We start from the raw sequence: 23087 nt of genomic DNA, 5'->3' as shown, positions 1-23087 counted from the left end.
GTGATGTGGACACCAAGGAACTTGAAACTCTCAACCCGCTCCACTACAGCCCAGTCGATGTGAATGGTGGCGTGTTCGGCCTTCCTTTTCATGTAGTCAACGATCATCTCCTTTGTCTTGCTCACGTTGAGGGAGAGGTTGTTGTCAGTCTCTGACCTTCCTATAGGCTGTCTCATCGTTGTCGGTGATCAGGCCTACCACCGTTGTGTTGTCAGCAAACTTAATGATGGTGTTGGAGTCGTGCTTGATTACACAGTCGTGGGTGAAAAGGGAGAAAGGAGGGGACTAAGCACGCACCCCTGAGGGGCCCCCGTGTTGAGGATCAACGTGGCAGATGTGTTGTTGCCTACCCTTACCACCTGGGGGCAGCCCGTCAGGAAGACCAGAATCCAGTTGCAGAGGGAGGTGTTTAGTCCCAGGGTCCTTAGCTTAATGTTGAGCTTTGTGGGCACTATGGTGTTGAATGCTGAGCTGTGGTCAATGAACAGCATTCTCACATAGGTGTTCCTTTTGTCCAGGTGAGAAAGGCCAGTTTGGAGTGCAATTGAGATTGCATCATCTGTGGATCTGTTGGGGCGGTATGCGAATTGGAGTGGGTCTAGGGTTTCCGGGAAGATGGTGTTGATTTGAGCCATGACCAGCCTTTCAAAGCACTTCATGGCTACCGACGTGAGGGCTATGTGGCGGAAGTCATTTAGACAGGTTACATTCGCTTTCTTGGGCACAGGGACTGTGATGGTCTGCTTGAAACATGTAGGTATTACAGACTCGGTCAGGGAGAGGTTGAACATGTCAGTGAAGACACTTGCCAGTTGGTCCACCCATGCTCTGAGTACACGTCCTGGTAATCCGTCTGGCCCCGCAGCCTTGTGAATGTTGACCTGTTTAAAGGTCTTGCTCACATCAGCTACGGAGAGCGTGATCACACAGTCTTCCGGAACAGCTGATGCTCTCGTGCATGATTCAGTATGCATGATGCATGATTGCTTGCCTCAAAGCGAGCATAAAGGCATTTAACCTGTCTGGTAGGCCTGCGTCACTGGGCAGCTCGCAGCTTGTTTTCCAAGCCCTGCCACATCCGATGAGCGTCAGAGCCGGAGTAGTAGGATTCAATCTTAGTTCTGTATAGACGCTTTGCCTGTTTGATGGTTCGTCTGAGGGCATAGCGGGATTTCTTATAAGCGGCCGGAGTAGTGTCTAGCCTTTAGCTCGATGCGGATGTTGCCTGTAATCCATGGCTTCTTTTTGGGATATGTACATACAGTCACTGTGGGGACGAAGTCGTCGACGCACTTATTGATGAAGCCGGTGACTGAGGTGGTATGCTCCTCAATGCCATTGGATGAATCCCAGAACATCTCTGTGCTAGCAAAACAGTCCTGTAGCGTTTCATCAGCGTCATCTGACCACTTCCGTATTGAGAGAGCCACTGATACTTCCTGCTTTAGTTTTTACTTGTAAGCAGGAATCAGGAGGATAGAATTATGGTCAATTTTTTTCAAATAGAAGGCGAGAGAGAGCTTTGTACGTGTCTTTATGTGTGGATTAAAGGTGGTCTAGATTTTTTTCTCCTTTGGTTGTACATGTGACATGCTGGTAGAAATGAGGTAAAACAGATTTAAGTTTGCCTGCATTGGAGTCCCCGGCCACTATGAGTGCCACTTCTGGATGAACATTTTCTTGTTTGCTTATGGCCTTATACAGCTCGTTGAGTGCGGTCTTAGTGCCAGAGACGGTTTGTAGTGGTAGTAGAAGGCTACGAAAAATATAGATGAAAACTCTTTTGGGAGATAGTGTGGTCTACAGCTTATCATGAGGTACTCTACCTCAGGTGAGCAATACCTCGAGACTACCTTAATAGGGCCCCTGAGTGGTGCAGCAGTCTAAGGCACTACATCTCAATGCTAGAGGCGTCACTACAGATCCTGGTTCGATTCCAGGCTGTACCACAACCGGCCGTGATTGGGAGTCCCATAGGGCGGCGCACAATTGGCCCAGCTTTGTCCAGGTTAGGGTTTGGCCAGGGTAAGCCGTCATTGTAAATATGAATTTGTTCTTAACTGACTTCCCTAGTTAAATAAAGTGCACCAGCTGTTATTGACAAACAGACACCCCCACCCCTCGTTTTACCAGACGTAGCTGTTCTGTCCTGCCGATGCACGAAAAACCAAGCAAATGTATATTATCCATGTCGTCATTCAGCCACGACTCGGTGAAACATAAGATACTACAGTTTTTAATGTCCCGTTGGTAGGATAGTCTTGAACTGAGCTCATACAGTGATTACACGTTGGCTAATAGAATGGATACTAGAGGCGGGTTACCCACTCACTGACAAATTCTCACAAGGCACCCTGATCTCCGCCCCCTGTATTTAATTATTTTCTTCATGCTAATGACAAGGATTTGGGCCTTGTCTGAGAGCAACATTGTATCCTTTGTGTCCGACTCATTAAAGAAAAAATATTTGTCCAGTTCGAGGTGAGTAATCTCTGTTCTGATATCCAGAAGCTATTTTCGGTCATAAGAGACGGTAGCGTCAACATTATGTACAAAATAAATGAGAAACAATGTGAAAAAACACACAAAATAGAACAATTGGTTAAAGAGCCCGTAAAGCGGCAGCCATCCCCTCCGGCACCATTCTTCCATATATCAGTAGAACTATGACTGCACCAAAACAGACTAAGAATTATTTGACATAATAAGCCTCTGATTTAGTAAGGCTGCAGTCTTTCCCCTTAGATCCATGAAACTCTGTACCTGTCTGTGTTTAAAGATATCCCCTATAAAACTGACAAATCCATTTTGCGGTGAGACAGAGAAGAGGCATATCCGGTGTACGAAGCATATGTAGGGCCAACCAACTCTGAAGACTCACATATGTATGTATACATATGTCATTCTGATAGTCCCCATGCTGAGTGTTCCAGTTTACACTATGGCACACAGAGCATACAAGGACAAGGCTTTCATGACTCACTCTCACAATCCATTTCCAATGCAACCACAAACTCTACACTCCAGAAAGAATGAATAAATATCTTGGAATAAAAATTCTGTTAAACTGAATTAGATTCGACTGTGAAGCGAAGACAGATGGGTTTTGCGGTGTGAACACATCTCTGTGAATAAATTCAGTGACACATGTAGGTGATAAGGAGGAGGAACTTCATGACAGGTGAACATAAAGCTCTTCCTTTCAACAGCAGCAGTCGTCTGTGTCAGGGCATGTCTCCCAGCGATCCCACTTCTACCGGTTACAACACTGACCCCGTACTCTTTGACAGATGAAAAATCACAATCATTTTGTGCTTGTAAAGATTAATGCCACCCTCAATACATTGTTAAATCTCCCCAGGGAGGAAGTACAGAAGGAGTAGGTTCCCTCCCTTCCTCCTGCTTTGTCTCCTAAACCCAAGGTGGTATGATCAAAACAGATAAGGTGTCACAGAAGGTTTGTTCACCGCACAAGCGTCTCGTCTGGTTCTAAGGCAGGCGGAAGTGCCCTAAGCCTGAGCAGTGTGATCATACACGAACCGTCTGGTGTATTTTCAGTCCAGTGAAAATATACATTTGCAGTTGCTGTAGCCCTCCATATTGCCTATTCTTGTCACATTCTTTTGGGGGCTCTTTCGGAGAGGCCTTTCCTTCCATACAGTACCTGTTCTCTTTCCAATACTTTTTCTTTGGATGTTTGTAGGGGAGTCACTCTTCAATGCTGATCTTGGGAATGCGTGTAGTTCAAGGCCAGGCAGGCATTTCTGAGGCAGCCAAAAACCCTGTCATTTCTGGGCTCTGCCAACACCTATCTTGCAATACTCTGTGCTCTGGCACACTTCATATGGCATGCAGAACCTTTGTGCTTGTGTGTATCTTTATCACCAGTGGAAACCTTTCCTGGCACCAATCTAACATACTACTTTCTAACTCCTAATATCCTATTCCCTAATTGTTCTTGGTGACTGACACCTCATCAGTGACCATCAGGGGAGATCCTCAGCATTAAAGGAAAGAGTCACCCATTTTTTATGTTATATATACACTGAACAAAATATAATCGCAACATGCAACAATGTCAAAGATATATGATCCCACAGGTGAAGAAGCCGGATGTGGAGGTCCTAGGCTGGTGTGGTTACACGTGGTCTGCAGTTGTGAGGCCGGTTGGACGTACTGCCAAATTCTCTAAAACAAAATTGGAGGCAGCTTATGGTAAGAAATTAACATTACATTCTCTGGAAACAGAGAAGCATGAATGTCTGGTGGACATTCCTGCAGTCAGCATGCCAATTGCATGCTCCCTCAAAACTTGAGACATCCGTGGCATTGTGTTGTGTGACAAAACTGCACATTTTAAAGTGGTGCACCTGTGTAATGATCATGCTGTTTAATCAGCTTCTTGGTATGCCACACCTGTCAGGTGGATGGATTATCTTGGCAAAGGAAAAATATTCACTAACAGGGATGTAAACCAATTTGTGCACAACATTTGAGAGAAATAGGCTTTTGGTGCATATGGAACATTTCTGGGATTTTTTTTTTCAGCTCATGAAACATGGGACCAACACTTTACATGTTGCATTTATATTTTTGTTCAGTGTAGTTTTTGTGCATCTCTGATATGCATATTTTGTCTCAGAGATAAGAAAAAATATATAGTAACATTCAAAATGGGTGAATCTTTCCTTTAAGCCAAAAGAGCAGCTCTCCAGCTGGAATCACAGCACCACTTCTTCCCTACAGTACCTCTCCAATGAAAACACTGGACCTGCACCATATTTACATGTAAATACATCCTCAGAGCAGAAAGCAGCAGCGTCCAAAACACATGTCAATCATCTCCTCAGCCTCCCCTGACTGGAGGTAATCCGAGGAAAGGAACAATGCCTCACCAGCAGATCCTAATTCTGGCAGGATCATACCAACCTTATTGTGTGAAGCTGAAATATGTAGACTCACTTCAACTGATATCTAAGCAGCAGCAGTAGCCCACAATGGAAAGAGAGAGTGAGGGAGAGAGAGAGACTTAAACCCTCTAATGACAGAGCGCCCAAACAAATTACTGCATTGTAAATGTTCCAATGCAATGCATGTCAGGCTTTGAACTGAATACCACATCAAAAATCCAGTGCTCACTCCTTTCAAACCAAGAAATCAGGAGAACGGCCGCAAAAATGTAATTACTTATATTCTGGTTTTATACCAACAACATAGAAGTGGGGAACAACGTCTCCCTCCCAAAGTGCATAGATCCAGCCTCTGTAAATGCAACTAAACGGCCTTCCCAGTGAAGGAAAGGCGCCCTGTGTAATTTTTTAAACATGAGAAACAGTGACATGTACTCTGAATGACCTAAAATGATAAACCCAATTGTGATGATCGTCCAAATAATCTCTTTCACAATCTAAAGACATGCCTTATATAAGTAACCAGACATTTGAAACACTTTAAGGGTTTATGAGAATTCAAATTAATTTATTGAATGTAATATGTGTTTAGCCATGTCCTTCAGTACTGCCGATGTTCGCCTGTAATGAGAGAGAAATGCATGTTAGAGTTCACGCCAACATTAATTTGGTTTTGGATGTGCCAGCCATTTGTTTGTAGCGCTATGTTACTCAGTCTTAGTATGCTTCAAGTGCAAATATTTTGGTGATGCAATCGCTAGGTTAAAGGTAAAAAATTGTTTGCAAACATACCGGTAATCCTCGTTGAATGAAGAGGTGAATCCTTTGTTCCTGCTGCATCAGGAGGTGTGTCAAACACAGCCGTGTTCAGGAGCGCTACTTATCATGTGTTACTGAGATCTGTAATGTGGTTGAATTCCAAGGGAGAACAAATGTTACCCTGCTTTATGCAGGGTCCTACACTATTGACTGAAGTGTGTATATATTTAGTAATATATTGATTATTGTCTGAATATGTTTATTGTGCATTCATGCCTTCATGCTTTCGACATGCTTTCGAGGCCAAGGCTTTCGACTCTGTCAATCACCGTATCCTTATCGGCAGACTCAACAGCCTTTGTTTCTCAAATGACTGCCTCGCCTGGTTCACTAACTACTTCGCAGACAGAATTCAGTGTGTCAAATCGGAGAGCCTGTTGTCCGGATCTCTGGCAGTCTCTATGGGGGTACCACAGGGTTCAATTCTTGGGCCGACTCTTTTCTCTGTATATATCAACGATGTCGCTCTTGCTGCGAGTGATTCCCTGATCCACCTCTACGCAGATGACACCATTCTGCATACATCTGGCCCTTCTTTGGACACTGTGCTAACTAACCTCCAAACGAGCTTCAAAGCCATACAACACTCCTTCCGTGGCCTTCAACTGCTCTTAAATGCTAGTAAAACCAAATGCCTGCTTTTCAACCGTTCGCAGCCCGCACCCGCCCGCCCGACTAGCATCACTACTCTGGACGGTTCTGACTTAGAATATGTGGACAACTACAAATACCTAGGTGTTTAGACTGTAGACTGTAAACTCTCCTTCCAGACTCATATTAAACATCTTCAATCCAAAATTAAATCTAGAATCGGCTTCCTATTTCGCAACAAAGCCTCGTTCACTCATGCCGTCAAACATACCCTCGTAAAACTGACTATCCTACCGATCCTCAACTTCGGCGATGTAATTTACAAAATAGCTTCCAATACTCTACTCAGCAAACTGGATGCAGTCTATCACGGTGCCATCCGTTTTGTCACCAAAGCCCCTTATACCACCCACCACTGCGACCTGTATGCTCAAGTCGGCTGGCCCTCGCTACATATTCGTCGCCAGACGCACTGGCTCCAGGTCATCTATAAGTCTATGCTAGGTAAAGCTCACTGGTCATGATAACAACACCCACCCGTAGCACGCGCTCCAGCAGGTATATCTCACTGGTCGTCCCCAAAGCCAACACCTCCTTTGGCCACCTTTCCTTCCAGTTCTCTGCTGCCAATGACTGGAATGAATTGCAAAAATCGCTGAAGCTGGAGACTTATATTTCCCTCACTAACTTTAAACATCAGCTATCTGAGCAGCTAACCGATCGCTGCAGCTGTACATAGCCCATCTGTAAATAGCCCACCCAATCTACCTACCTCATCCCCATATTGTTTTATTTACTTTTCTGTTCTTTTGCACACCAGTATCACTACTTACACACCATCATCTGCTCATCTATCACTCCAGTGTTAATTTGCTAAATTGTAATTACTTCGCTACTATGGCCTATTTATTGCCTTACCTCCTCACGCCATTTGCACATACTGTATATAGACTTTCTTTTTTGTCTATTGTGTTATTGACTGTACGCTTATTTATTCTATGTGTAACTCTGTGTTGTTTTTTGTGTCGCACTGCTTTGCTTTATCTTGGCCAGGTCGCAGTTGTAAATGAGAACTTGTTCTCAACTAGCTTACCTGGTTAAATAAAGGTGAAAAAAATAAAAAATAAAAAATGCTAATTGATGATTGGTTAATAATGGTGTGGTCCATATTGAAACTGATACTTGATGATTGGTTAATAATTGGACGGTCCATAGTGAAGGTTCCAGGTAGGCTATCTAAGCCTTGTAATTTCTGTCTAGGCCAGGCAAGGGACTGGTTGTGGACAGGTATTATTAAGTTCGGAGTTGTTTGAGTGCAACTGTTTTGGGAGTTATCCCCAGTTTATGTTCCTGTTGCAACTTCCAGTTTGTTACTTTCTTTTGTAAATAATTGTGATATCATTCTGCCAGGTAGGCATAGGCTACTTTATAGCTAGTTAACATTAAATGAGAAGGATTTTGGTAAAGCCTTTCCATATAGGCTACCAGAAGACGATAGGCCGATCACTAGCATCACTATATTTTTCCTGTTCCTTAATTGTTTGAATCCTGGATGTTTTACTTCATATTATGAGGCATGTCTTACCTTTGTTCAAAATAGCCACGCCAAAAACCGAACATATAAATAAATATTTTATAAACAGTTCCTCATATGCAGTCTCCTGTTCTCTTGGCTTTCAAATCAACTTTCTTTCAATGTCTAGGAGGCCAAAGGCATTATGCTAGTCATACGTGGCTTGTTCTATCATAATCAGTCACATTGACCCCTAAGCACATTGGAAGTTATATACACTATTGGAAAGAGGAGATTTTAAGCTTCAAAACAATGTATAATTTGAGTATTAACTATTCCAATAGAGCGCAGCATAGCTAGTTACAACGGAGGTCTCCCTGATGAACTGTTTAGAGAAACCACCCTCAAAGTTTGTAGAAGACTTATATTGTTATTTAACATCACTTGAAACTGTCTGGCTACTAATTTAACAGTTTGACAAGATAATGTGCTAGCTAGCTGGTTAATATGATTAAAACGAGTTTGTGGGTATGCTAGCCAGCTAAACAGCTAGTTAGCTAGCTTGTCAGTAGACTAGACTGTTAGCTAGCCATTGACTCGTTTTGATAGATGGTTGTTCTTATCATGTGACATTTAAACGTGTACTTAAATTATGATTTAGGACATTTAAATTAATTCGGTTGGCTAGAAAACATGTTCTAGTGAGTTCTCTTGTAGGCCTACCACTGTGTGCACATTCCTTACTGCGCTTAAAATGTGAAGAAATAATAGTTTATCAACATCTTAAGCTAAACATTATGATATATTCCATCAGCCTTATTAATTGATACGGCTTATAACTCCACTCCACTATTTTGATACGCATCAGTGGGGATTGGTCCCGTGTGGGCGCTTGCAACGCCAGGGTTGTGGGTTCATTCCCCACGGGGGGACCAGGATGAATATGTATGAACTTTCCAATTTGTAAGTCGCTCTGGATAAGAGTGTCTGCTAAATGACTTAAATGTAAATGTAATTAAGAACTGAATATACGCAATGTACACTGAAAAGAAACGGGGTTACGGTGTATACCTGCGTATAGTTTCCATTATACCACTGCCCACCATGAACCATACAGCATACTGGGTTCAGGCCTGCTCTATCCCTGCTGTCTTGAGTCTTTTACCTGGAGGTAAAACCTTGATGTATACCCATCCGTCCAGTCATTTAACAAATTAGAACATGAAAGTTTAAGGCATTCTCTGAATGTAATGAAATCGTTGTTCCAAGAAAGAATCCATACCCGAATCAAGTCGTTTATTCTGCTGGCTCCTTTTGGTGCGATGGACAGCATTATCTCTGTCTTCTTTGAGGTGAGAGCTTTCGTCACTGTTCCCCAGAGGCAACCTATTCTGTTGGTCAGTGAAGAAAACAAGGAAAAGTGTTATAAAATTGAAATAGAACTGTTGTTTGCATTGGAGTCTTTATCATTTCAACAAGCAAGGCATGAATACTTGCATAAGATAAACAAAATGTGTTCCTATAATCTCATAACATTCATGGAAATCACGGGCAATGTGTGCAAAAGAAGAAAAAGTGTATGTTCTTTCAAATTATATTTCATATCCATACTGGGGTTAGATTTGTCTGTTTTTTTGGCCTTTGTTGACACAGGATTGAATTACTTGGCTTTGTTCACTTTGAGTATTTATGAGACCTGCACTTATGGAACATAAATTAGACCAAACTGCAACGCGATAAGCAGAGTTCCTCTCCACAGATACTAAGAAGAGGGGATAGGAAGAATGGGAGAGGGAGATAGTGTGCAAGAGATGAACATTTCAGATGCATGCCCAACTCCAGGGGAAACCATGTGAAAACATGATTCCATTGACGGAAGGCATTAGGCTTGAGTACAAGATGCAGAAAACCAAACCCAGGCAGTCTCTGTCTGTTGGATAGTAGACAATCCTATGTTGAGCTCATAACGCTGCCCTTGGCAGAGCAGGCCGCTCGTTGCCGAGGATCCTACTTGAGATGTGGTATTGATTACTCATTGAAAATAGCACATTTTATGACAATAGAAAGCAGCAGCCATCAATTCCAAAAGTCCACCAATAACCTTAGGGCAGGAAAATAAATGTTACTCTTGACTGGGTTTAAACATGGGTTGTCTGCATTCCAAAAGATTGTGTTAGTCTGCTTATATAAAGCCTGGGTGAACAGTTATAGGGAGTTTTGCCCCAATACATTACAGGACACTAATAGCTCATTTTCACTAGTTCCGTTTTCCATAAACGTGTCTTCAAACTACTGTTTCAAAAGCCATACATAAATGAGTGACGCTGATTAAGGCAATAACGTACGTAAAATTATGGGAAAATGTGCAAGAGAGACTAGGGCTTGCCAAACGTGAACAATGAGCATTACCCATCTGTCACATGACTCCCAGCCAAAAGTTTCATTTTATGGCCCCTCTACATTCCTTTGGGGTGATAGTCCACTTCCACCAACTATCATTAGACTCTTCAGAGGTGAGTCTCATATGCTGGTATACGCGTGTCAGCGTTTATAGAGTAGTCTCAGTTCTATATGGATATTGCACTGATATCAGGGTACTTACTACCTACATTACATACTTTACTCTAAAATATTGGAGTTCAGGACAGGAATGTTACATGAGAACTGTAACCAATGGATACAATCAAATACAATGTAATAACAATGGATTTATTCAGCAGTACTGAGGATGTACGGTCATACTGTAGCTGAGTGATACCAACAACAGGCATGCTTCTGTGGATGATTTGCTCGCTGCATGCCGGCTTAAAAATGCTAGAGTTTGTGCTTAACTCTGCACCTGGCCAACATTAAAACCGGGCAGGACAATAAAGGGTGAAAGCAGTGGTGGGAGTTTATTTTGTTTATCAGCGGGGCCTTTGATATCCCAGCCAGCCCATAAAGGGAGAGGACAGCCAAAACTTTAGTTACCCTGACAGGCACTCATTATAGTCTGTAGAGCCTGAGACAAGACCTCTGAACCGCAGCTTTGTGTCAACTTGACTCTCACCAAGTACTTTTCCATTGAGGTATTATAACAACCAAATAGATGTAGTTTATACAGTATGCTGTTGCTCACCTTTATGATACAAATGCTATCTACATTACAAAAAGTTATAAATATGAAGAGTAAATGTGTACCTTACAATCTAACAAGAGGCTTCCATCCAATTATTACAGAGGAGATCCTCAGTCCCAAAAAATGACAAGTATGGGATGACAAACACTATGATGTAATCTCATTTGATTCACCCCAACAGAAGATCACTACATCCTGACAATTACTGAGCATGTCAATCAAATATATACTGAATGAAACAAGATATCTGCAAACACAGCCTATAGCGAGAAAGAACACAATGTTGTTGGACAAAATAATAACAATTATTTCATTTTATTTTTCAATTATTGAACAACCGAACAATACAACACAGCAAGAGTAAGTACTACAAAAAAGCTTATTCAGCCCTCCCCACCCCTCCCCCAAAATACATTTTTTATTAAAACAATTACAAATTACATTTTTTTTTATTATAATGTTTGAATAATACTAATACTAATAATGACTAAATAAGGCAAAAGACAAGAGAGACCAACACATACATAAAGCAATATAAACAGTACATTACGGAGAGACAATATTAACATCGATCTACAAGCACATATCACCAACCCCAATGGAAGTATTTCCATATAGTCCAGGAAGGGTTGCCATACAAAGTAGTAGTTGAATTTATTTCTTAAAGCATAGGTCATCTTCTTAATAGGAATACACTTATTAATTTCAGAGAGCCATCTTGGAATTGGGAGAGGGGAATCAGATTTCCATGTCAATGCAACACATTTTCTTGCAGTGGCAAGGGCGATTTCTGTAAATATGATATTGAAGTTATTCCTCAAACTCACATTTGTAAAGTTACCCAGAAGGCATATTTCAGGGTCAAGTGGGAAAGGGACCTCCATAATTATATAGTACACTGCCAAGTAGAATGCAAAAAAATGCCTTCTGTTGTTCCACATCTGAAACACATTTCTGATATTTCAAGGTTATATATATGTAGCCTCTGAGGTGTCAGATAGAGTTGGTGGAGGAAGGTGTAATGTATAAGTCTGTATCTAGTGTTGATAGTCACTGACACACTATCTTGGCATAGGTCCGACCATACCCCCTCATCAATTGTAATATTCAAATCAGATTCCCATTGCTCTCTTGACTTATGTACATCTGGTTTTGGTCATTGTTGCATTAGCAATGAGTACACTCTGGATATAAATCTATATGAGTCATGGTTATTATGGAGTAGTCGTTCAATACTTGATAGATGTAGAAAAGTAATGTCTCCAAGACTGCTTCTGAGAAAGTTTCTTAACTGTAAATAACAAAATAAACTATTATTGGATAACTGGTATATTTCTCTTTCAGCTCAAATGACATAAGCACCCCATCTATATAACAATGTTCTAAATGACATAAGCACCCCATCTATATAACAATGTTCTAAATGACATTAGCACCCCATCGTAATATAACAATGTTCTAAATGACATTAGCACCCCATCTATATAACAATGTTCTAAATGACATTAGCACCCCATCTATATAACAATGTTCTAAATGACATAAGCACCCCATCTTATAACAATGTTCTAAATGACATTAGCACCCCATCTATATAACAATGTTCTAAATGACATTAGCACCCCATCTATATAACAATGTTCTAAATGACATTAGCACCCCATCTATATAACAATGTTCTAAATGACATAGCACCCCATCTATATAACAATGTTCTAAATGACATTAGCACCCCATCTATATAACAATGTTCTAAATGACATAAGCACCCCATCTATATAACAATGTTCTAAATGACATTAGCACCCCATCTATATAACAATGTTCTAAATGACATAAGCACCCCATCTATATAACAATGTTCAAATGACATAAGCACCCCATCTATATAACAATGTTCTAAATGACATAGCACCCATCTATATAACAATGTTCTAAATGACATTAGCACCCCATCTAATACATATATAACAGAATTCTAAATGACATTAGCACCCCATCTATATAACAATGTTCTAAATGACATTAGCACCCCATCTATATAACAATATCTAAATGACATAAGCACCCCATCATATAACAATGTTCTAAATGACATTAGCACCCCATCTAATAACAATGATCTAAATGACATAAGCACCCCATCTATATAACAATGATTCAAATGACATAAGCACCCCATCTATATAACAATGTTCTAAATGACATTAGCACCCCATCTATATAACAATGTTGTAAATGCGTTATTCACTTCTCATGCCACTGTTGAAATGTTTTGGCAGGAGTCTGTTTTGCCACAGAGGTGTATTGGGTGACAAGTCTTGTTTCAGACCAAATAACTTACTAAATTGATGGTACAGGGATTGCTCGTTTTTGTTGATATAGTCTTGGGGTTCCACTTGTAGATAATATTACTCCCAACCTTTTCATTAAGAGGAAACATTTCCAAGAAAGGGCTGGTTCAGTTTCAAATAAAAAATACATCTAATTTCTACAGGAAATCACGGACTACAAAAACAAAATACAACCACGTCACGGATACCGATGTCACGCTTCCAGACAAACTAAACCCCTTCTTTGCCTGCTTTGAGGATAATACAGTGCCACCGTCGCAGCTCGCTAACAAAGTCTGCACCCCCACCCTCTCTTTCTCAGTGGCTGACGTGAGAAAAACATTTAAACATGTTAACCCTTGCAAGGCTGCTGGCCCAGACGGCATCCCTAGCCACGTCCTCAGAGCATGAGCAGACCAGCTGGCTGGTGTGTTTACGGACATATTTAATCGCTCCCTATCCCAGTCCGTTGTCCCCAGATGTTTCAAGATGGCTAACATTGTTTCTGTACCCAAGAAGGCAAGATAACTGAACTAAATGACTACCGCCCCGTAGCACTCACTTCTGTCATCATGAAGTGCTTTGAGAGGCTAGTCAAGCATCATATCACCTCAACCTTACCGGCCACCCTAGACCCACTTCAGTTTGCATTCCTCCCTAACAGGTCCACAGATGACGCAATCACCATTGCACTGCACCTATCTCATCTGGACAAAAATAATACCTATGGAAGAATGCTGTTCATTGACTACAGCTCAGCATTCAACACCATAGTACCCTCCAAGCTCATCATCAAGTTGGAGGCCCTGGGTCTCAACCCCATCCCTGTGCAACTGGGTTCTGGACTTTCTGACAGGCCGCCCCCAGGTGGTGAAGGTAGAAAACAACATCTCCACTTCACTGACCCTCAACACTGGGGCCCCATAAGGGTGTGTGCTCAGCCCTCTCCTGTACCCCCTGTTCACCCACGACTGCGTGGCCATGCACACCTCCAACTCAATCATCAAGTTTGCAGACGACACGAGTAGTGGGCTTGATCACCAATAACGACGAGACAGCCTATAGGGAGGATGTGAGGGCACTCGGAGTGTGGTGTCAGGAAAACAACCTCTCACTCAACGGCAACAAAACAAAGGAGATGATCGTGGACTTCAGGAAACAGCAGAGGGAGCACACCCTATCCACATCGCAGGTACAGCAGTGGAGAAGGTGGAAAGTTTTAATTTCCTCGGCGTACACATCACGGACAAACTGAAATGGTCCACCCACACAGACAGTGTGTTGCTAGAAGGCCCAACAGCGCTTCTTCAACCTCAGGAGGCTGAAGAAATTTGGCTTGTACCCAAAACCCTGAGAAGATTTTACAGATGCACAATCGAGAGCATCCTGTCGGGCTGTATCACAGCCTGGTACGGCAACTGCACCACCCTCAACAGCAAGGCTCTCCAGAGGGTGGTGCGGTCTTCTCAAAGCATCACCGGGGACAAACTACCTACCCTCCATGACACCTACAGCACCCGATGTCACAGGAAGGCCAAAAAGATCATCAAGGACAACAACCTCCCCAAGCCACTGCCTGTTCACACCGCTATCATCCAGAAGGTGAGGTCAGTACAGGTGCATCAAAGCTGGGACCGAGAGATTGACAAACAACTTCTATTTCAAGGCCATCAGACTGCTAAACAGCAATCACTAACTCAGGGAGGCTGCTGCCCACATTGAGACTCGATCACTGGACACTTTAATAAATGGATCACTAGTCACTTTAATAAGGTTTACATATCTTACATTACTCATATCACATGTATATACTGTATTTTATACCATCTACTGCACCTTGCCTATGCCGCTCGGCCATCGCTCATCCATATATTTATATGTACATATTCTCATTCACCCCTTTAGATTTGTGTGTATTAGGTAGTTGTTGGGGAATTGTTACATTACTTGTGAGATTTGTGTGTATTAGGAAGTTGTTGGGAATTGTTAGATTATCTTTTAGATATTACTGTACTGTTGGAACTAGAAGCACAGGCATTTCACTACACTCGCTTTAACATCTGCTAATCATGTGTATGTGACCAAAAACATTTGATTTGATTTTAATTTGCACTGCCCAGTAATACATGTTGTTAGACAAGATTATTAATGAAAAGTAATTTGAGGTCTTAAAAACGATCACACAAGCATTGTATACATTGAAATTAGAGTAAAACTTCAACCTAAATAAATGGACTTAACTTGACTAATAGGTTGTTACATCAATCTAATTTCAATATAATCATCAGAACTATGTACTGTATACATTGAAATTGTGTTGAAAATTCCACATATTACAATAATTTTTTTGATCATCCTATACTCATTGGTGTTAATTAGGTACACCCATGTATCGGGTCAGACCCCCCCTTTGCCTCCAGAACAGCCTGAGTTCTTCGGGGCATGGATTCTACAAGGTGTGGTGTTCAAACATTGCGAAATTGGTGTCAAGGGACCTAACGTGTGCCAGGAAAACATTCCCCACACAATTACACAACCGCCACCAGCCTGTACTGTTGACACCAGGCAGGATGGGGCCATGGACTCATGCTGCTTACGCCAAATCCTGACTCTGCCATCAGCATGACGCAACAGGAACTGGGATTCATTGAACCAAGCAATGTTTTTCCACTCCTCAATTGTCCAGTGTTGGTTGGTGATCGCATGCCCACGGGAGCCGCTTCTTCTTGTTTTTAGCTGATAGGAGTGGAACCCGGTGTGGTCGTCTGCTGCAACAGCCCATCCGCAAGAAGGACCGATGAGTTGTGCATTCTGAGATGCCATTCTGCACACAACTGTTGTACTGTACCATTATTTGCCTGTTTGTGGTCCGCCCAAGGTGCGATTTTACAGGGGAGCCAGGTGGGACACAGCTCCCCTGAATGAGACATTAGCTCCCCAGTAGCAGTGCGCGGGTAAAATCAATGGGGAAAATTCAACCACACATTTGTTTTATCACAAAACCGGATAGCAACCTCTGTCCAGTGAAGTCCACAAAGCATATTGCATGTACAGTAACAGACAGTTACATGACCTACAGAATGGTCAAGCAAGTTAATGTTTCCAATATTTTCCGACCACAAAACAACTATTGATTTATAACCACAGAGAGTTACCGCGAGTCACAAAGAAAACAGGAGCTGCCTCCACTATTCCAGCACCATTTCAACTTTGACATATCAACATCATCAAATCCCCTCTGCTTAGTCTAATACACTGACAACTAAAAGATACCAAAAACAATTTAGTCCAATCAATGTAAGCTAAATATGTTGTGGCTCTCCATGGTTCTGATTTCTGTGTGTGTGTGTGTGCGTGCATGTTTGTGCAAGTAGAAAACATGTGCTGACTCACCCTACTTGTAGAGAAACGCCAATACCATCCTTCTCTCTTTCATGTTAACGAAACTGTCCACCACTCTGTCATACAGTACACGCTTATATTTTTTGTTGTCCTAGGCTACTTGGCTAAAAGCCTAACTTCCATTCATGGGAAACGTTAGCTAGTTAACATTAGCCTTATACATCTAGCTACATATTGAACTTCCATCCTTTAAGGCCAGGGGCACAACAATGTATGAATTAATGGTTGGATCAGAATCGTCATTATAATCATTGGCCAATACGGAGAATTAAGTAAAACCACAAGTCCAATTCCCTATCTCCATCCATGGCTAATTTAGTAAAGGGACAATTTTTGCCAGCTGTCTAGCTAGCCACCGGAGGATAACAGCAAAACCAGATGCAACAATTCAAGTTTTTCTGTCAATGACGTATGCTTACAATGGGATTTGATAGGAGTGAAGCCAAATCCAAGCTGGGTTCCCTTTACACTTTTTTTTGGTGCGCCAGGACCATTCACAGTTGAGCTCGCTCAGTTTAGCTCAACGCTGATTGGCTAATTTTGTACACTTTTTTTATCAAGGGAGGCCAAATGCTCGCTGGTTTCCCTTGCCTTCAATGCTACTGGTGGCGACAATGTCATACTCATTTGGACCAGACAGCATCAGATAGATGGCCTACACGTAGAGAGACAGAGGGGCACAGTTTCACTTGCTCGAATGCTTTCTCCTGTGAGATACATTCAGCCACTTGCGAATTGAAGGAAAATTATGAAACACAGGTTGGAAATGTTGGTCATTTCTTTTGAGAAGCCTGATTTTCCTTGGCATCCATGAATACACACTACTGTAGCACCACTAAATGCAACAGAAATCCAACATTGGGTGGGGGTGGAGAGGGTCTCTAAATAATGCTAATTTAACCACTCTCCTATTTGTTTCAAATGTAGTGGAAAATATGTTTTACTGTGGTAAACATGAAAATAAAAGCTTCCATGTGAAATTAACACCTCCACCTCTCTGTCATGGCTTAAAACATTGATTTCTATGTTTCAGTGCTGTCTACTCCAGGCAGATCACTCGTGATACAAGTACGTTTTCGACGTCCATCCATGTCTGAGGACATCAGGAGACTGCATGAAAACCGGCCACTAGGGGCAACAATGAGCACTGTTACCTTCAAGTAGGTTTCGGTTTTCTAGGGCGTTGTGGACGTGGATGATGGATGGGTGTAAGCATCTGCCTCTGATTCCAAAGGGGCAAATGTTGCATGTTCAAATCCAGCAATAGAAAAATATTTTTGTAATGGTTAGGTTTAATTTGACGTTTGGAACTACTTTGATAATTTTTTTGAAACATGGATGAACGTCTAATTCTGATGTGAGACTGTGAGAGCTGGTTGGTCCACTCAGTAGTGCTGAATTTCAGCCTCAGCTGAGATCCTTTACGCATAGATTTTCCTTTGTACTTCCTCATTTTTGCCATTTGTTTGCCATGCATCCTTGATAAAAAGAGCCTATATTTCAATGCATTAGATGTATTTGTTGATTTATCATTGTTTGCTTTTGTCAGTCAGCTGTTTAGAACGCTCATTGTTTTGTTTTCCAGGTGCGCGCGGTACTGGTGTTCTCCGGCACTATCTGTGGCCAGAAGTAGTAGACCATTTATGTAGATTTATTATTTTCTACCAATATTTGTTTTTTTTCCTGGATCGGCTGATTATGGTCGACAATATCACTAGACAACTAGCCTACAGCTAGACAGTAATGCGCATCCAATCCATCCAACAAGTATACGTTAATGACAGTAAGCCTATAAGATGACTCTTTCGGTTAGAAGAGGTTAACGTTCGTTTAGAAGCATTCGATTTTGCAATGCGATAGGCCTACATTATTTTGGATTTGTGTGCCCATGAGAACTGTTTTCATGACGAAACGTAATGAAGTGTTACGTGGCATAGTTACACTTACAGTGCATTTTCAGAGATCTCCAAGATCCATAAAGGGTTTAAGTTCAATGTTCTAATTCAATTGTTAAATGCTTAATAATGACAAATAATACTCTCATAAATGTCATTAACGTAAGGAAAGAAAGGTAGTGTTTTATGTTGCACAATCTGTGAAGACTCCAAGCATTAACAACTCATGAACTAGGGTGTAAAACATGTTTTGATTCAATGAATGTATTATATTGAATGTAGGCTACCTGTTCTCTGTGTATTCATGTCTGCAAAATTGCCTCGGCTGAGAGGGTAAGCTACCGGCAGAGGTGGCCTAGTGTAGGGTAAACGCAAGTAAACACCGTTTATCCACCTTTTTCTGAAAAAATTCAGAAAAAAGTATAGGGAGTGTAATTTGTTTTTGCAGCATCCGGCAATCAGAGTTTACCCACCTATTTTTTTACCACCACATCACTGGCTGCCTATTTGAAGTTCATGGTAATACACATTGCAGCGTAGTCTAGTAAATTCACCATGTGTTAGGGTGACCATCCCGTTTTCAAGGAATAGTTTCAGCCCCTTTTCATGTGTCCCAACTTTTCAGGCTACAAAAAAGATACATTTGTCAGCAAGACGTATCAATTCATGTAGGCCTAATCAATGGCAATTGCTGATTGTCATTAGGAACACTTTTTGGTGTTTTGTAACAGATGTCTATTTCCATTCATCAAATGGCACGAGTATACATGCAGTCTGGATGCTGAAATTATTTTGGACTGGACGAACATGCACCGGTAGCCTACTTTTTAAAGTGATTTGTATGACAATCATGACTGGTTGTATTTATGCCACATTAAAAGGTGTTTTACCTTTTATTATTTTACCTTTATTATTAGGCCCATAAAAATTGCACACGCTAACCCCCCCAAATGTCACAATTCTTGCCATTCTCCTTAGACCTCTCATCAACAAGCTGTTTTTGGCCACAGGACTGCCGCTAACTGGATGTTTTTTGTTTTTCGCACATTTCTCTGTAAACCCTAGACACTGTCATGCGTAAAAAGCCCAAGAGGCCGACCATTTCTGAGATACTGGAACCGGCGCTCCTAGCACCGACGATCATACCACGCTCAAAGTCGCTTAGGTCACTCGTTTTGCCCATTCTCATTCAATTGAACAGTAACTGAATGCCTCGATGCCTGTCTGCCTGCTTTATATAGCAAGCCATAGCGACGTGACTCACTGTCTGTAGGAGAGAACATTTTTTTTGTGAATAGGGTGGTGTAGCTAATAAATTGGCCATATTGGGTTGAATTTTAGGTTTAATTAGACATGTTATTTGACCTTGTTTCAATGTTGATAGTAAAATGTTTGTTTGAATCAACATCATTGTTTCAGCGTCATGCTAACAACCTAAATAAAGAGGTAGATTGAGATAAAATGTGAAGCCACAGTCCAACGATACCATCCAGATGCCTACCTCTATGTACGCTGCTTAGCTTTGGAAACAAGCTCTTTTTAATTTCAGCTGAGCTATCATGTCAAAATATTCAGACATTGATCAGCTTCTATACTCATTTGAGTAGACTACCTAAATAACATTGAATAGTTGAAAGTAACTCTAACTTTTCTTAAACAAGCTGTGTGTGAAAGTAAATTCGGAGTGAGGTTGGCTTTATGTAGGCTCTATTAACATCTGATTTGCCCAAAGCACACCATCATTTCAACGTGAAGCTAGCTACATACAATATACTATTATTTATCTATGGTTGACTGGATCTTTTGAAATTTAGAAGTAGTTACCTTAAGCTCTATAAATAGGATGCCAAATGCATGGTATTAATAACACAATTTTATCTTTGGATATTGTCTTGTATATGATTCAACAGAATTTCAACCACCCAATACATTGAATATAGGATGAGGAATTTTCAACGCAATTTCAACGTATACAGAGTTCTGATGATTATGTTGAAATTAGATTGTCTTAACCTGACTAACAGGTTGTTATGTCAATGTATTTAAATTGAAGTTTTACCCTAATTTCAGTGTTTACAACTCTGTTTGAAATTAGATGAAAACAGTACTGGTTAATGACTTAAAAAAAAAATCCTATGTATTTTCCCTGTTGATTCCACGTCACAATGCATTGAAAATTACATTGAAACAACGTTGATTCAACCAGTGTGTCCAGTGGGAGCGTTCCTTAAAGCATTTATTAAAGGTATTGGGTTTCATACTTACAGGATTAAGAATTAAGGTCTCATCAATTGGCAGGAGAACATGCTCTCCGAGCAGATATTGTCTTTCAGTGGGATGGGTAAAACTAACAATCTGCTAGGTAAACTGTGTTCACAGTACTCTACAGCAGTTGCCATATGTATGGTGCACAAAGACATGTGAAATCTATATGTGATGGCCCATGGCATGACAATTACAAATATGTACTTAGAGTTCTATCATGAAACCCTCCCAGAAGAAATCCAGACCAGAAAGAATATGCAAAACATGATAATACTGTACTCATAGCAGTGGAGGCTCCTCAGAGGAGGAAGGGGAGGACCATCCTCCTCAGTGAATTTCATAAAAATCTAAATAGTGAAAAATTAAAAAAGTTATCCTTTTTAGATAAAACTATTCTAAATATATTCACATCACCAAATAATTGATAAAAACACTGTTTTGCAATGAAGATCTACATTAGCCTCAGCAGCACTCTGTAGTGTAGCCCCGTGGTGTAGCTTCTGTCCTCCTCTGGGTACATTGACTTCAATACAAAACATAGGAGTCTCATGGTTCTCACCCCTTCCACAGACTTACACAGTAATTATGACAACTTCCGGAGGATGTCCTCCAACCTATCAGAGCTCTTGCAGTATGTTGTCCTCCCAATCAAAGGATTAGATAATGAATTTAGTACTGAAAGCATAAGCTACAGCTAGCTAGCACTGCATAAAATGTGGTGAGTAGTTGAATCAAAGAGGGTGAAAGACAATAGATGAACAGTTTTAAACAAATGAATTTCTTTCAAAATTAAGGAGAAGAGCAAGCTAGCTATATTTGGTTGTATTTTTTTTTTTTACTTTCACTTTCACTTAGCTAGCAAATGCAGCTAGCTAGTTTAGCCTACTCAAACACCCTGCTCAAACAGAGAGGAATGCTATGTTCGCTAGCTGGTTATGGCTATCCAACACTGGAACTCATCCAAATCAACGTAAGCTTTTGGTTTTATTAATTTATTGCCACTGGGGCCCACTGGTAACTGCTAAACTGATTTCTGACTGTACAATGTACTGCATGATTGTAGCGGATTTACTAACGTGTTAGTTCTAGTAGTTTTAGTTGACAACGATGTAGGCTGTGTGTAGTGGTTAGCTGTCATGATATGAAGGTTTGGCTTGGAAAGGTTTTTTCGCCTGGTCACAGACAGCACTGAAGTCCACAAGCGAAGGGAAAAGGTGAGAGGAGGAGAGCGTATAGATAGTTGGAAGAAGGAATTATATATACATTGAGCAAAGTGATCATGCTGTTTGAATGTGGCTGCTATGAAAGTGAACTGTTTTGCGTGTGATCAGGGGTGTATTTATTTCCGCCGATTCTGTTGAAAAACGTTTCTTAAACGGAACCAAATGGAACCAATTGGGGATAATCATACCTGAATTTGTCCAATATAAACTCTAATTTGCAATTGTTGGACTAATGATTACACCCTAGATCAGCTAGATGCAGGCAAGAGTGTGCAAGGTGGTATTGAATGTGTCACTGTCTGTCACCTTGATTACTCAAAATTCTCTCGACCTGTGCATCTATGTTGTAAACTTTCATCCATAGGCTAAGTTGTAGTAACCTCATGATGGGTACAGGGAACATTTGAGTATCATGTAGAAGCCAAAACCTATTGCTGTTACATTGAGCTGGGTGAATGGAATATGAATGACAGTCATCCAATATGCTGTAATAGAAATAAGGCCATGCTCATAAAAAAAATAATATCCTCCCTCATCTTAAACGGCACGACCGCCACTGACTCACAGTGAAACACAAATCTACTGTCTCGTTTTAAATCCCTTTACAATACAATCTATTGTACAGTACATGTTCCAATATAAGCCTCTACTTTGATTCTACCTTGTAGTATGTCAAATGTGCACACAGTTGGAAAAGGATCAAATTAGGTAACATCTGCAGCTTGGAGATAACAGTGATTCATTAGACAGGTCAAACAGCATGAGATGTGGGGAGAAGAGAGACTGTGTTTATTTTATATTTACCCTTTATTTAACTAGGCAAGTCAGTTAAGAACATATTCTTATTTACAATGACAGCTCTAAGAACAGTGGGTTAATTGCCTTGTTCAGGAGCAGAACGACAGATTTTTACCTTGTCAGCTCGGGGATTTGATTTCCCAACCTTTCGGTTACTGGCCCAACGCTCTAACCACAAGGCTACCTGCCGCCCCAGGCGGTGTGTAAAGCAACAGGAGAA

At 41.1% G+C, this 23087-nt stretch overlaps 1 pseudogene; it reads right to left on the bottom strand.

The window, feature by feature from the left end:
* Positions 1–23087, bottom strand: part of LOC111981641 (ectodysplasin-A-like) — a 63152-nt pseudogene that overhangs the window by 12657 nt on the left and 27408 nt on the right.

Source organism: Salvelinus sp. IW2-2015, linkage group LG20 (genome assembly GCF_002910315.2).
Source record: "Salvelinus sp. IW2-2015 linkage group LG20, ASM291031v2, whole genome shotgun sequence".
In the NCBI taxonomy this organism is placed as follows: Eukaryota; Metazoa; Chordata; class Actinopteri; order Salmoniformes; family Salmonidae; genus Salvelinus; species Salvelinus sp. IW2-2015.
This window is presented reverse-complemented; position numbering and strand designations above follow the sequence as displayed.